A 13,529-nucleotide genomic window follows, 5' to 3' on the forward strand; every position below is an offset into this window, starting at 1 on the left:
CTTAGGAAAGTGATAAAAAAAAATTATGTTTAGCTTTCAAGAAACTACCAAGTAGGGCTGGAGTGATAGCACAGTCAATAAGGTGCTTCCTGCACAGGCATGAGGGGCTGTGTTAGGTCAGAACCTGCAAAACCAGCTTTGTCCAAAAACCAATGAATGTGGATGGCCCCAAGGTTGACATCCATCTTCTATACACTCATGCATGTGTGCACTTGCACACACATGAATGCTGCTAAGCAGGTATTAAGAGATCGAGAATTAGGTGGGAGGAGGCTCTTCCTTCCTGCGGAAAAAGAACATTCCCTGTGAGAAAGTCGCTTGCTGGTATGGGACCTGTTTATGGAACAGGGCAGTCTAACTACAGCTTCAAGTGCCTGATGAAGGGAAATGAATGGCCAGACTGGAAAAAGAGAGGTCACACAGGGGACAGGGAATTGATATCCACGCTTAGCAGCGTGAAGCATCTTTCTCAGCAAATGAGGGGCCCTTGGAGGATTTTTCACTCAGTCTGATGATTTTGTGTGGTAGGGAAAATTCCTGAGCAAGGTGGAATGCAGACTGTTGGAAAGAAAAGATGCAGACAGACAGACGCCTTCCACTGGGTGTCCACAGCTGAGGAAGAGGTACTGAAGCCTCCACTGTGAGCACCTGCGATGGGAAGGCAAAGGAATGGAGCCCTGATGGGGTGTGCCTGAAGCTCTGCCTCAGTTTTAAACATATTGAGGAAAATCTTTGCATCACCTGGGGCAAACCAACAAATATATGAGAAAAAAAATATGAGAAACAGGTACAGTGTCTTTCCCTTTAGCCTACCATCAGGCACTACATATCCCTCGCCATTATTTTCATGTAGGAACTTAGGACAGATGTTATTTCAGCTCTGAACGCACCAGCTTCATATCCTCTTTTGCCAGAAGGTGCTCCTCTCTCCTCAGAGCTCTGACTGGCTTTACTCTGTATCTACAGATTGCCCAAGCCGAGGCTCTCTTCTGTTGGCTAGGGGCCTAGATCTGTTACTGCACTGCTCTTTTTTATTTTTAAATTTGTTTTAGAATTGTATTGGTATATATGGATTATACAATATGGTGGGGTTTATGAAAACAATTTCCCTTAATTATATCATGGATTGTAACCAAATCCCCTCCTGTATTCCTTCCTTCCTCTTTTCCCCCTTTCCCACTTTTCCAAGTATCTCTGCTCCCCTATTTTCCCTCCTGCTTTTCTATCATGTGTATGTGTATATGTTTATGCATCTATAGATAATCTACACTCCACAAATGAGAGAAAGCATGTATCATCTGAGTCTGCATTATTTTACTTTACTATGATGATGCTGGACCACATCTATTTTCTACAAAATTCATAATTTTATTCTTCTTTACAAATGAACACACACACACACACACACATACACACATACACACACTTTTCTTTTTTAATTAAATTTTTATTTTTTTAATATTAGTTATAGTTTATTAAATCTGTATCCCAGCTGTATCCTGCTCCCTCATTCCCTTCCAATCCCACCCTCCCTCCCTCATCTTCTCCCTACCCCTTTCCAAGTCCACTGATAGGGGAGGTCTCCTCCCCTTTCATCTGACCCTAGCTTATCAGGTATCTTCAGGACTGGCTGCAAAGTCCTCCTCTGTGGCCTAGCAGGGCTGCGCCTCCCTTGGGTGGGGGGTTTTCTAACCATTGTCCTACCATTGGATGCCTAGGCTAATAATTTGGTTGCTGTGAACAATGCTCTGGTAAATGTGTGTGTAAGCATGTCTCTGGCATGCTAACTTGGAGCTCTTCAGGTGTACATACAGCTAGGAGTGGTAAAGATTGGCCAAATGCTAGTTCTAATTTTGGTTGTTTGGGGAACCTCCATATTGATTTCCAGAGTGGCTGGGCCAGTTGAGGTTCCCACCCGCTTAGCAGATGGGTCACTGCCACCCCGTCTTGGCCAGCGTTTGTGTTTCTTAATGAATGCCGTTCTGACTTGGATGCGATGTGATCTCTGAGTTTTTATTTGTATTTCCCTGATGATTGAGAATGAAGAGCATGCCATCATATATTTATTGGACATTTTAATTTCATTTTTATGAGTACTGGTTTTCATTTCATTGGTCCATTTGTTGATTGGATTGTTTGTGTTTCTGGTGGGTTTTTTTTTTTTTTTTTGGTTGATTTGGTTTGGAGGTTTTGTTTTTATTTTTTAGATATTCTAGATATTGATCTTCTGTCAGATATAAATAGCACCTTTTCTCCAATTATATTGGTTGTCTCTTCAGTCAATGATTTCTTTTGCTGTTCAGAAGCTATTGAATTTCATGCCATCCTGTTTATTAATTCTTGGTATTATTATGGAGAGCTGCTATCTTTTAGAAAGTCTTTTACTGTGTCTATACCTTGAAGTCTTTCCCTATATTTCCCTCTAACAGTCCTAGAGTTTCAGATCTTATATTAAGATATTTGATTCATTTTAAATAGATTTTGGACAGATGGGACATAGGCATTTAGTTTCATCTGTTATATGTGACTATCCAGTTTTAACAGCACCATATTTTTGAAGATGCAATTTTTTTCTCCAATGTGTATGTTTAGCATCTTTGTCAAAAAATACCATTGGTGACACTGTGTGGTCCTCTATTATATTCCATTCATCTGGTTTTGTACTAGGATCATGCAATGTTTGTTACTGTGACTCTTTTGTGTAACTTGAGGTCAGGTATTATGATATTGATCAGCATGGTTCTTCCCTATCAGGACTTCTTTGTCTGTTCAAGGTCTCTTGTTATTCCATGTGAATTTTAGGTTTGTTTTTACTGTTTTGGGAAAGCATGGGATCGGAACTTGATAGGCATTGTGTTGAATCTGTAGAATACTTTTTTAATATATCCATTTCTACAATATTAATTCTGTAAACCCATAGACATGAAGGATCTTCCTATCTTCAAATGTCTTCAATATTTTTCTTTAGATAGAGATGTATGCCTTTTTTCTTTGGTTTTTGGGACACTGTTTGTTTGAGAAAAGTATCTCATGTGGCCCAGGTGGCTGAGACTAATCTTTAGCCCCTTACTCCTCCTGCCTCCAAGCGTAAGGACTGGGACTATGGGCATGGGCCACCAGGTCCAGCAAGCCTTTCCTAGTGTCTTTAAATTTTACTTGTAAGGGACTTTTCCTTCCTTAGCTGAGTTTATTCCTAAAAAATTTTAAGATATTTTGAATGTGATTATTTTCCTTATTTCCTTCTTAGTATGTTTTACAGGTGCACGGAAAAGCTACTGAAGTGTTGTTTTGTCTTCTGACACTTTGCTGAGACTATGAATTAGGTCTAAGTGTTTTGAGTGGAGCCTTTAGTGATTTTTAAGGATAGACTGATGTCATCTGAAAATGGAGATAACTTACCTTCTTCCTTTTGCTTGTATCACTTTTGTTTTTCTTATTGTCTTTTTGGTCTAGATAAGTCTTCAAGGACTGTATTGAATGAGAGTGGAGGGCCCATTCTCATTCCTGCCTTCACTGTCAATGCTTCCATTTTGCCCCTTTGATAAGCCAGTTAGTTACTGGCATATCATGTATGGCCCTCTATGTCGAGATATGCTCCCTTTATTCTAAGGTTTTCAGTGCTTTTACAACAATGGATGTTGGTCTTTGTCAAGTGCTTCTCCTGAATCAATTGAGATGCTCATGTGGTTTCTGTCCTTGAGCCCATGAGTATGATATATTGGTTATTGCTTTGACTATGTTGAGCCATCTTTCCTTTTGTGGAATGAAACCCACTCAGTGGTGGTATTCTTTCCCTCTAACAATACTTGTTCTATTCGGCCATAGATGGATAGGAAAGGAAGAACTCTACACAGGACAGGAGAATCACAGGTTCAGCCATGTCTACAACACTTCCTGGATACATTACTCAGAGACATCCTGGCACCATTGTGTGAGGATTTCCAAGCAAGAGCAAGTCGCCTATCTTGAGCATAGGTGCACCTTGCTTCACAACCACCAAACATTAAAGTTTGATGTCTATGCAGCTTCATTTTCTGAAAGTCCTAATAGATGAATGCTCCAAGGAAATACTTTAAGCCACTATTACAGACATTCAAGAGCCTACATTTATGCACTTGTAACTATTGTGTAATCCGTGATGTTTGTGCATAAAACACACTCTCACACGCACATTTATTCTGCCTCAGCATCCACTAGTATGGGAAGTTTATTTTGATGTCGACTTCCCCATTGTGTCTGCAGTGAATAAGATAATGGTATTTTTTAGGCATTACTAAGGGCTGTGCTCCATCTTCATAAGTCAGGGAGCAGTTCTTGTACTTCCATCACTCTACTCTTTGCCCAAATATTGCCATAATCAATAGAACATACCAGTGACACAGTACTTAGGTATGATCTGTGGCCACTATATAGAAGAAATCAAGAACCTGCAGCTTGACAATTTTTATGTTGTCAAGACTTTGATACATAAATTGTTATTTTATACTCGAAGTTCTTAGGGAGTGGTTGTAATCAATTGCTATACATAACTCAGACGACTTGGTAAATTATATTTAAGGGTAAAAGAACCCATTCCACTTACTTATACATCACAGCTTGATGTATTACATTGGTAGTGCCAGACATATTTTTTTCTTTTGACTAGCTAGTTCTTGAAAACAGTGATTCATTCAATCAATCAAGTCTTGTAGATGTAACCATTCATGTTATAGTCAAAGTATAACATGTATACTCAAAGTATACATCTTGAGACTTTAGACTTGAGTCTTGAGACTTTAGCAGCAGCTAGTTTCCCTACTGCTTTTGGATTTGTTTGTTAAAAAGTATATGTGAACCTGTTGACCTTTGCTTTCTGCTTCGTGTCCCTCTCTAGAGCACTCTCACTTGTGGTGATATGAAAAGCAGGAAGCCTGGGGCCAATAACCCTGGTCAGTGGAGTGTGGAGAGGTCACTCGATTCTGTACTGCAGTCAGTTTTTTGACCCGCAATGGCTGTAAGAATATAATAGCAATTTATTTCAGGGCAAATCAAACAAAACTATTGGTATCCCTGTGCTCATAGGTGGAACTCGGAGTTCATACCACTGAATGATGCTGGAGGAGAAGCATCCTGGAAGACAAAATTAGATATTTTGAAAGATGGCTTAATCAGATTTGAAATCAAGAAGAAAAAAAAAAGAAATCAATTTCATTTGGGATAGAATTGGGTTTAACAATGGTACTGTAAGAGAGGGCACACGGAAGCCATACTCTGTATTTATGAGTTGTGGAATTTGATAGTATTTTACAGAAATCCTTTCAATAGATTGGGTACTTGGTGAACCTGTAGTTGGTCTGGAGAGGAGATTACAGATAAGAAAGCTTAGTGATGAAAGGAAAGCACATATATGTGTAGAGATCACTTGTGTTCGTCCTCTTCTTATTATGCATTTCAGGAGAATATAGTTCTTAAGATGTCAAATGTATCTTAATGACACCATAAGAACTGGGATACAGAACGAGGGTGGCAGGGAGCAGAGTGTAAGCCACCGTGAACCACACCTACAATAGAGTTAGTGACCAGTGATCATTAACTCTCTTCTTTCTATCATTTCTTGCAGCACCTTCCCATAATCTTCCCACTGGCCACTCCTTTTACTGAGCAGTGTTTTGTAAACACGGTGTGGATTCTGGAATTAATTACACGGAAAATGTTTTCATGTCCACCCTGTGGAGTGCCCTGGCCCCATTTATTCTGTCTCCTTGCTCTCTCGTTGGGGCATAAGCTGGATTAAGACGTTCTGACTTGCTTTGGGTGGCAAATCAGAGATTCCTCACCTGATCTAGCCCTCAGGTCCTCACATCTTAGGAGGGCTACTTACTTTTTCACCAAGTGGCAAAATGATTTTCCCCAGCATAATATATGGTTCACAAATATGTTCTATTTTATAGTTTTAATACTTAAAGAGTTTAACTTGTAGCTGACATCCTTACTTCATGCCTTTGGATAAAATATTACTGAGAATTATGGAAAATTCACTACAATCATTCTCAGAGAAGAGAATATTACTCCTTCTAAATATTTAATCATCTTCTTTGAGTCTTCCTCACTCCTTCTCTTTTTTCTCCTTCCCTTCATTCTTACTTATCCTAGCCACAACTGTTTTCCACATCAGCCACAATTGAGACAATGGCAGGATCAGCTACTTTGACTATGATGAACTTTTTGATGTTGGTGATATAGTAGCACAGCTGGGAAAGGTGAAGGGGCCACTGAAAGAGATGCTCTGACCATGAGGACAAAAGAAAAACAAGTGCAGAGCATCACTACAAACCAGACTCCCAAGAATTAGGTGGTCTTCAGATGCAGAGTGGGAATGGAGGAACAGACATCCATGTCTCTGATTGAATCTGCTGAACTGATAGTAGCAATGGTCAACTAACAGACAAAACAGAGGCTGGTTCTGCTAGACTCTCATGAGTTCATTCAGACACTTCAAATTAAAGGTCCTTTTGGGGGTTCCAGTTGGAAGCAGCTTATAGGTGTTTGTGTATATGGAAATGGACTAGAGAAGAGAAATAGAGGTTCATGTTGGTATCACCACTGTTCCAGAGGTGTTTTTGACATCAGGACATGACACTGTCATATACAAATGTATTCAGCATCATTCATGGCTAGTCTATGACATACAATGCCCATCGGCCACTGTTGTGCTTGCCTTCTTAAAATGATGCCTGACTTTATATGTTCTTAGCCAGCAAAAGAAACAGCAACATAGAGAAACATCCATCCAAATGAAGCCTCAGGGGGAACACTAGTAGTGATAAAATGATCCTAGAACAGGACCTTGCTAAAGAGACCAAAAATAGCCATGAAGGGAAGGAAAAAGAAAATAACAGTCAATGAAATAAAATCCATCCCGCTGTGTTCCGCATACCTCAGTCCTACATTGTGAGCCTTCAGCAAGTGCTCTCTTCTGAGTTTGGTGGCTCTTGCATTTTGTATGGAACCAGGGTACCTAGCCAGAGAATTCTACTTTATTTCCCCTGAGTTTTCAAATGAAAAGACATATACATTGTAAGTATAGCACAGTTTGTCTTATTTAGCTTGTGCTCTTGTGTTGTACCTAAGAAGTCTTTGTGTGCCTCAGAGATATGTTGTCTTCTGGAGAGCTTGTTTTCTGTTCCCCATTCGCATCCACACCCATCTCTGGGTTTCCCCGGCTGGTGGGAGATGATGTTGTTTTGTCTCTGACTCCACAGTCAGGGCATGGGGTGCCATTTATCCTATTCCTGCTGCTGGGAAGTGCCATGTGGGTCTAATCCTTGTTTCTGTATTCCATTGCTTCTGTCTTTCTGTTGTTGTGCAGAGACTGTCTTAAGGACCTCCAGCTTTTGCATGTGTGCACTGGTTCAGGGTAAACACTTCATTTGCTGTTCTTCAAGCTTCCAAGCTTCAGCTCTCTGCATTCCATACACTTTCAGCAGATCAGTCTGGGGAGATGAAAGTTTCACAGGATTAGCTCCATGTGTCTAGTTCAAGCTTCCTCTGCTTTGGCCTTCTCTTGTTCCTCTCAGTACCACTTTGCTAACTTGATGGCTTTCTCCTCTGTGCTATTTTGGACCCACACATTCATGCTGACTTTACAGATCAACATCATCAAACATTTACATACAGTTTTCTAGTTGTTGGTGCCAGATTGGTCTGACACCAACTACTCTGCCATTCTGTGTAGTGAGGCATCCTCTGCTCTATTTATATTCTATAGTTTAATATATGATTAGGGAGGGTTGGAGAGATGGCTCAGTGGGTAAGAGCACTGGCTGCTCTTCCAGAGGACCTGGATTCAATTCCCAGCACCCATTTAACTGTCTGTAACTCCTGTTCCAGGGATCCGACCCCTCATACAGACATACATGCAGGCAAAACACCAATGTACATACAATTAAAAAAATAAATTTTTTTAAAAATATGACTGGGTTCTGGGAGGTTTCTGCCAACCACCTTTTAAAACTGCTTGTCACACATACAGCTGAAACATAGCACTGAACCACAGCCACCTCCCTTTAAAGAGAAATTGTTTTACAAATTGGATCATTTGTTTACTCAATCTTGGAGGGATTTTAAGACAAGATCTCACTAGATGGTCCTTACTGACCTCAAGTGTATGATTCTCCTCCGAAGCCCTGTGAGTGAGTACCTGTGTCCCACCATGCCTGGCAAAGACACCTTATTTAATATACTTTACTCACTCATTAACACAGCACTAGAATTTGTGTCTGAGCAAGGCTTACCTAATCCTACTGCATGGCACAGATATCTTGAGCTAAGGGACACTATGTAGCACTTCAGCATTATGCTTAGAGAAGGATTTCACAGCAAATAAGCAATGAAAACCACGATAATGTGAAAAACTTGGTGCCAAATAGAGCATGAGCATTTGTAGTATGTAAATAAAGGAGGCAGGCAGAGCCTGGCCTCCCTCCTACTCCACCAGGAGCACTTGAGGGATGATGGGAACTTTTTGTTTAATGCAGGTGCCAGAAAAAGCCCGGAAGGGCAACAACAGTACTGATTTGAGGTCAGGAGTATATCATATCATGCAGGAAAATTCAAAACAGACAGAAATCTATGAGTCAAAGATCAACTGTGTTGTTTAAATACAACCACTCTGTTTGCAGCAAGTTGTAACATAAGGAATAGAATCTCAAATGTCCATGACAGGGCTTGGGGATGGCGCAGTAGGTAAAATGCCAGCCATGTAAGCATGAACCTGTGTTCCATCCACAGAACGAATAGGAGATTCTCATAGAATCCTGGTATAGAGGTGTAATCCTAGTGCTGAGAAGGCGTAGCCAGTGTAGCCTATTAGTGAGCCCCAAACTAACGAGAAACCATGTCTCTAGAAAGGGGCACGGCCTTCCAGAGGATGACCTGTGTTTCCGGGAGTACATACACATGTGTAACCATGGGCACATGCACACGTGAACATTTACAAATGCACATGTATGTACACATGTAAAAGAGAATCCATTTTTACTTTGGTAAGATCTACAATCCCCATCTCAGTGTTACTGCATGGACTTTCTGAAAGAGCCTTCTCCAAGCTTCCAGAGACCCTTATAATGTTTACCTCCCTATAATCTAACAGATGGGTGGCACCAATTTACCCACCCTGGAGTATGTGACCCTCTTCACTTTTGACCTTAATCCTGTCTCTCTATCCCAGATTGAGGGAAGAATTAGTCTAGATCTTTCCACTTGCTCCTCTCATAAGCTTGTCAGAAAATGAACCCTATGTCCCAACCTTATGTTGCACCGTCTTCTTTCATTCTTCCTTGTCTCTTTTCTGTGCCTGGTAGAAACTTAAAAATTCCTACCTACTGCATTAAGATCCTTTGTATAAGGTATTTGGTGGCTCACAAACAATTGTCCTCTAAATATTATCACAGGAGAAAAAATGTTGAGCAGAAGTAAAGAACTGAATTGTCTAGAAAGAGCAGAGTCCTGGTTTCATCTGGCTTTAGTGTCACCTGTACTCATTTGTTGATTTGTGACCACAGAAGTCAGGATTATCAAATAAGAGAAGACCTCCCCTTCAGAATCCTGTCCCCACAAAAGAGCATGATTCAGTCTTTATTTTCATCATTCTTGGGGGTGGGCATACTTTATGTGACAAAAGTTCTTTGGTAAGTTCATACTTTCCAGATATTTGGAGGTACTGTTGCTTCTTTTTGTGGCTAGAAAAACTGTCTAGACCATGGTATATATACTCCTCAGAGAAACTTAGTAGACACCTCAGTTTATGATACTTAGTGAAAATTCTACCGTTAGGTTCTTCAGTGTTTCCTGTAAGAATTTACTGTTGTTTCTCGTCTTTAAACAAAGGGTTGAGGGACTTTTAATTAGGTAAGTTTGAGGAGAATTGGCGTAAACAAAATTAAAGGGCTTTTTCTAATGGCATGCACATGTCATTTAATATGGTGATGCCCGTTGGCATCTCTAAAAGGCAGCGGTCGGTAAACTTGCTTAACTTCACAACCCTTTGTAGAACCTTGCAGAAACAGTGCACTGGAAGATGTAGAGTCAGGATATACTGTCCTAGGACATGATCCACTAATGAGCGTAGACATTCAGGTGATGGAACAGATAATTAATGATTGACTGGTGGGAGCCATGACTAATTGTCAAATTCATATTGATGCTCTGGAAGTGGCAATTCAGGTCACCAGGCATCTCACCAGGTTATCGTGACGCCTGCCAAAGCAGATAAGGTTTTGCCTGCCCGCTTCTCTAAACCACACCATGAGTGAGGTGTCTGGGGGGAGATTGAGATCACTGTGAGGACATTCTCAGCATAAGGCCACTTTACATTCTGGAATAGAAACGGGATATGAGAAAGGCATCTTTCAGATTAGAGAATATGAAAAGCAAAACACTAGAGGCTGGATAGATGGCTCAGTGGTTACGAATACTTGCTGCTCTTCCAGAGGTCCCAGGTTCAGTTCCCAGCACTCAAATTGTGGCTTAGAGCAATCATTAACCCAATTCCAAGGGATCCAATGCCCTCTTCTGACTTCTGTGACACTGAACCCACATGGTGCATAGACATACTTGCAGACAAAGTAGTAATATATAAACATAAAATAAATAAATCAAAATAATTAAATACTGTTCAGTGAAAGGACAGGTTGTTAATGGCTCTCTAAAAATGTTTTCAAGTTACTAAAAGTTTATGCTACTCTTTTTGGAAAGAAAATGTTCCAAATGACTACCTTGCCTTCTCAGACTATGCTAAATCCAGTTTAGCCCGTCCCTGGGGTCTCCCTGGCACCATCAAGAATTACATGAAAAGACCCCTGGTTCTGTCGCTCTCCTAGTAAGGGGAACAGGGGCTGTCTCTGACATGAACTCAGTGGCTGGCTCTCTGATCATCTTTCTCTTTGGGGAGAGGGGCAACCTTGTCAGGCCACAGAGGAAGACAATGCAGCCAGTCCTGATGAGGCCTGATAGGCTAGGGTCAGATAGAAGGGGAGGAGGACCTCCCCTATCAGTGGAATTGGGGAGGGACATGGGAGGAGGAGAAGAGGGAGGGAGGGCAGGATTGGGGGGGGGAAAGGGAGGAGACCACAGCAGGGTTATAAAGTGAATAAATTGTAATAAAAAATAAATTAAAAAAGAATAAAGAATACTATCAGAATATATTAGACACATGTATAAAAAATAGAATGGTAAAACTATTCTATGTATTACTGTTAACAAAAACATTAAAATAAAAATTGACTATCACAAAAGAATGAAAAAAAAAAAAAGAATTGGGTGAAGCCACAGCCAGGCTACTCCCGGCCCATCAGTGTGTTTTGGCTATTTACAAGCGTCCCAGGGGACTAAGCAAGCTCTGCTTCCTGAAGGGACTGCACATTTCCTGTCTTCTTCCAAGACCCTTGTTTTTAATCCCTGATCTTCCTCAAATACTTTCTGGAGCTGTTTCTGTGTTTAAGTTATGGAATCCTATCAATGCACATGTGGAAACTGAAGGCTAATCAGAAGAAGGGCCTACAATAAGCACCTGGCTGCTACTTTGTTGATTAAAAATAAGTTAACTTCTCAAGATTCTGTTTTTCCTTATAAGGCAGTCAGTAAGTATGATGTTTTTTTTTTTTTAGGTTGTTTTAGGAGTGTTTGATTTCTGAGAGAAAATGAGGTATCCTTATATTTTTTTAATTTAAAAATATAACAAAACCTCTGATGATTTAAATCTTTTCTTTAATTTTTATTTTTTAATATTAGTTACAGTTTGTTAACTTTGTATCCCTGCTGTATTCCACTCCCTTTTTCCCTCCCAATCCCACCTTCCCACCCTCATCTCCTCCCTGCCCCTTTCCAAGTCCACTGATAAGGGAGAACCTCTCTTTCCTTTACATCTGATACTGATTTATCAGGTGTCTTCAGGACTAGCTGCAAAGTCCTCCTCTGTGGCCTAGCAGGGCTGCTCTTCCCTGGGGGGAGCAGGGAGGTCAAAGAACCCCACCATCGAGTTCATGTCAGAAACAGTCCCTGTTCCCCTTATTAGGGTACTCACTTGGATACTGAGCTACCAAGGGCTACGTCTGAGCAGGGGCTCTAGGTTGCATCCATACATGGTCCTTGTTTGGAGAAACAGTCTCATAAAAGATCCCTGAGCCCAGATATATTTGGTCCTTGTGGAACTCCTGTCTTCTCCAGGTGGTGATAATTTAAATCTTTATCCAATTCTACATTTCAGGGAAAACAACATTTCCTTCTTTGTTTGCTTGGCTATCTGCAAGGCATGCCCACCAAAGCCATGTCTGACTACATCTACTTAGTATGGACTTACGTGGGAGAAATGTGCTAGGTGCAGTAATATGACCCAAACCATAACAGAACAAAGAAGCCCGGCTCTTGATGCCTTTAACATAGTAGACCATGATCACTCTTCAGTGTTTTTGTTCAGAATTTTGCTTTTGCATAGTCTCTAGGGTAAGTGACCTCATGAGAAAGGCAAGCTACTTATATTTCAGTTCCTTGTTAGAAAATGTGCTGAATCCTAACTGCAATCCCTTTCTTTTTACCGCAACTTCTCTTATTTTAATAAGTATTCCCAAAACACTTGTAACAGCAAAGGGGACATTCCTTTTAAGACAGCGGCATGAAAAGGTACAGAATGCAAGCTCAGGGTGCCAGCGTGGCATTCCACACAACCCGGCTAATCCTCACAACCAAACATGCCAGTCATCTGCCTGTGTCTTCATGTCCCAGCTCTCTTTGAACAGGAAGAAAAATCTAGATCTTTGTTTCAAGTGCAATGCCCTGCTGCCGGGCCAGCTTTGTGCAGTTCCTGAGCACATTGTCTGTGCTTAGTGGCCTGGAAAAAAAAAGAGCCTATTATATTTGAAAATGTTAATGTTTCAACACAGGAAATGATGGTGAGCTACCAACCAGCCTGGCTCATCTTTCCTTTGTGCTGGATTTGGTTTCTGAATTCCTTCCTGGGAAAGAGTTCCGCTGTGATTTTTCTCTTGCCAGCTAAGTGGATAACATCTTTACATCCCTTGTCCATTTTGTTTTCTCTTCTACAATTCCAGGAAAACACACAGTGCCTTGTATTGGTATTCTGAATACTAGTGGCAGACACTTTACCAGGCTATAATCTAGAGATGAGGGATAGAAGGAGCTACGAATGGTATGCCATAGGCTTCAGTGCTGTGAACTTCTGGTACCATCTGAGGTTTATTGAGATACCAGCCAACAACTTTTTTTTTTTTTTTCTGATGCTAAGATCAAGTTACAGCTCATTCACCCTCCACCTCCACACAGGGTGAATTAGATAACACCAGGAGTGGTGACTTACCCATCCAGGATCCCAGGCACCTGTTACCATAGTCAGGACAGAATAGGCCCTCAAAACAAATATCCTATATTTTGCTCACCATAGTATCTTAAGAAGAAACACTAAAAGCAGTTGACATGATTCTTAGTCAAATCACAGGTGATGGATGACAACAAAAATCACACAACTACAACGAGTT

The 13,529-nt window shown here is 40.8% G+C and overlaps 1 protein-coding gene and 1 long non-coding RNA gene across 20 annotated transcripts in view; one reads left to right on the forward strand and one right to left on the reverse strand.

Moving 5' to 3' along the window:
* Trpm3 (transient receptor potential cation channel subfamily M member 3) overlaps positions 1 to 13,529 on the forward strand; it is a 539,859-nt gene that overhangs the window by 204,100 nt on the left and 322,230 nt on the right. The gene's annotated exons all lie outside the window — the stretch shown is intronic.
* Positions 4,825 to 13,529, reverse strand: part of LOC132647009 (uncharacterized) — a 36,562-nt gene continuing 27,857 nt past the window's right edge. For both annotated transcript variants that reach the window (XR_009585322.1, XR_009585314.1), the window contains one exon: positions 4,825 to 7,472. This is a non-coding gene — a long non-coding RNA (uncharacterized LOC132647009). The remainder of the gene's footprint in view (positions 7,473 to 13,529) is intronic.

Source organism: Meriones unguiculatus, chromosome 1, assembly GCF_030254825.1.
Source record: "Meriones unguiculatus strain TT.TT164.6M chromosome 1, Bangor_MerUng_6.1, whole genome shotgun sequence".
NCBI lineage: Eukaryota > Metazoa > Chordata > Mammalia > Rodentia > Muridae > Meriones > Meriones unguiculatus.